This window comes from Triturus cristatus, chromosome 8, assembly GCF_964204655.1.
Source record: "Triturus cristatus chromosome 8, aTriCri1.1, whole genome shotgun sequence".
Classification (NCBI taxonomy): domain Eukaryota; kingdom Metazoa; phylum Chordata; class Amphibia; order Caudata; family Salamandridae; genus Triturus; species Triturus cristatus.
This window is the reverse complement of record NC_140591.1, coordinates 1,216,662,189-1,216,664,689: the sequence shown is the minus strand read 5'-3', so window position 1 is coordinate 1,216,664,689 and position 2,501 is coordinate 1,216,662,189. Positions and strand designations below refer to the sequence as shown.

The 2,501-nt window shown below is 40.3% G+C and overlaps 1 non-coding gene across 1 annotated transcript; it reads right to left on the bottom strand.

Moving 5' to 3' along the window:
• Positions 1–2,154: 2,154 nt before the first annotated feature.
• On the bottom strand, positions 2,155–2,261 carry LOC146805616 (U6 spliceosomal RNA). Its single transcript, XR_014968111.1, has one exon. It is a non-coding gene; the product is annotated as a U6 spliceosomal RNA (small nuclear RNA).
• Positions 2,262–2,501: the final 240 nt, after the last annotated feature.

Genomic DNA, 2,501 nt, shown 5'->3' with positions numbered 1-2,501 from the left:
TTACCACTGCCCCCCACTCCCCTCGGATTCCAAGCTTGAACCTATATATTTTTATTTCTTTATCAGTAGGTAATGGTATAAGTATGTTTTACAATGAATCAGAACAGACATTCACCAATTAAAAAACTAATAGCACAGCATTAGTAAATAATGGGTGACAAGTCTTCACTCAGCTGAAGATCCAGGAGTTTGCAAGAGTGAAGAGAGTCCACCCTAGCCCTCCGAGACCCTCAACAAACAGATAGCGACTGGTGTCAGTGGTTAGTCCCGGGGAAAGGAGGTTGGGAATTCTAGGGTAAACAAGAAAGACGATCCCTCATCCTCTGGTGTACTCGTGGGAAATTCTGCTCCCTCTGAATCTACAGTGGACCCCAAGGTTACACTCTTTTGTTTATTGTCCTTTCAGGTCAGGCTGGTTTTGAGGAAAGATGAGGAAGCCAGAAGTTATAGAGGCAGGACAAAGGCCTAGGAGCATGGTGAAGGTAAGGGTGAACTCAGGAGTGAGAAATCCTATCTAGAAGAAGTCTTGAATCCAAGCAAAGCCTTGAGCAATGGGTGCAGTATTTATAGTACCACACCTAAGATGGCGACCAAATATCGCAGGAGCTCGACACTTGTGAGATTTCATGTTCCCGCCTTCAGAACATGATGCGGCCTCATTAACAAAATGCAGCCTATTGCGAGTAATACCAGTGTCCTGCAACCCAGGTCCCATAAAGGGCACAGAGGGAATGCGAGGTAGAGCTGGGCTTAACAAAGGGATAGCAGTAGATGAGCAACTGTTGGTATGTATATATGAACTAGATGCAAAAAATATCTAATCCCTTGTGAATGAGACGGTGGTATGGGTTCTCATTTGAGAGAGAACTTTATAACTAAGATACTTTAGATACATGGAGAGAAGAGTCGTTAATTGTTATTTCCTAAAAGGCAGGAGACAAGCAATAAAGATGTTCTCAGCTGGCTGGGGATGAAGTTCCATAAATTGGTACATGCTGAAGTGAATGCTTGCTTCTTGGCTTGAATTTCATGGTTTCAAGTTGCTGTGGATCCTTTGTTTTCAAATTCCATTGTTCACATGTAATAGTAGACTAGCTTAATGTGGTAAAATTTTTGGACGGATGGCTTTGTATGCAAGAATCTAGATTTTTAAAAAATGATCCTTGCAGCTAAATCTCTCTGAATTGGGGAGATGTGGCAAAAGTTCCTTTTACTAAGATGAATCTGGGTACAAAATGAAAGACAGCTTTCAGTGGTGTGATAATGGGGAGGGTGTGCACTGCTGTCATCATTTGGCTTGGGGAGACTGGGTTCTTTATTTTCGTTTAGGAAATGTAGATGGAACTTAGATGATTTGTAATGTTTGTTTTTGTGGGTGATTAAATGTTTTAACCTTGTTTATGCTCTCAAGGAGTGCATCGTCAACGTGTTTGTCGTTGGAAGTGATAAGAAAAATATCTATTTTTTTGTGGGCTTAACATTAGGACGTTGACTGACATCCACTGCCAAAGAGACACGGCCGAAGAGTGAGATGTTGTAAACAGGCTACTTTGTTAGGTATAATTGTGTGTCAGACACACATTGATGGATGGTAACGATATCCACAAACTCTTGGGGACACTCTATTGCATATTGGCATTTTCTGTGGCATGCTTACTAAGTTCACTATCTGATCATGCTGAGTGAGGAGTAATGAGAACCAGTTCAGTATTTGCTTCCTCCACCTTATTCTGAATCTGTCTGTGAAGCAGCTTACACTGATCTACTGTGTCAAATGCCCTAATCGACTAAGGTGAGTTGGCATGTGTCTCTGCCATATAGGGCTATTAGGGTCTTAGATTTACTACTGAAGCCAGATAAGAATCTATATTGGCAGTCAACCAATAGCTGGTTGTTGGTATATGTCAAACGGTATAAGACAACGCTCAATTGCCCTCCCCAGTAAAGGTATGTTGAATTCATATCTGAAGTTGAATACATGCTCGGATTCAAGCTGGTTTTCCTCAAGGCTAAGACTAAATGAGCAGTTTTTAGGAGTTTATGGAAATCTCTTTACAGTATTTATTTAATATATTTATTTATTTATTTGTAGAGTTTTATATAGCTCTAGCTCGACCGGAGGGCAATGGAGTGCTAAACAGTGTATACTTTTTTTTTTTTATGGAACGCTTCACGAATTTGCGTGTCATCCTTGCACAGGGGCCATGCTAATCTTCTCTGTATTGTTCTAATTTTAGTATATGTGCTGCCGAAGCGAGCACAACTTAACAGTGCATACTTTGTAGCAAATTTGTGGTTTACATAAACCATATTAGGGTAGACATACAAACAAAATCACAGTACATAGACAATACATAACAAGGTGTAAGGCTCAGCAGCAATACATTTCTGAGGTAGACACAGTTTATGACTATATAATTTGTTTTAGAAGCGCATAGTAACTGTACCTATTGGGGTAGGTATAAAGATATCTTGGCAATACGTAGGCAAAACGTTTAGGC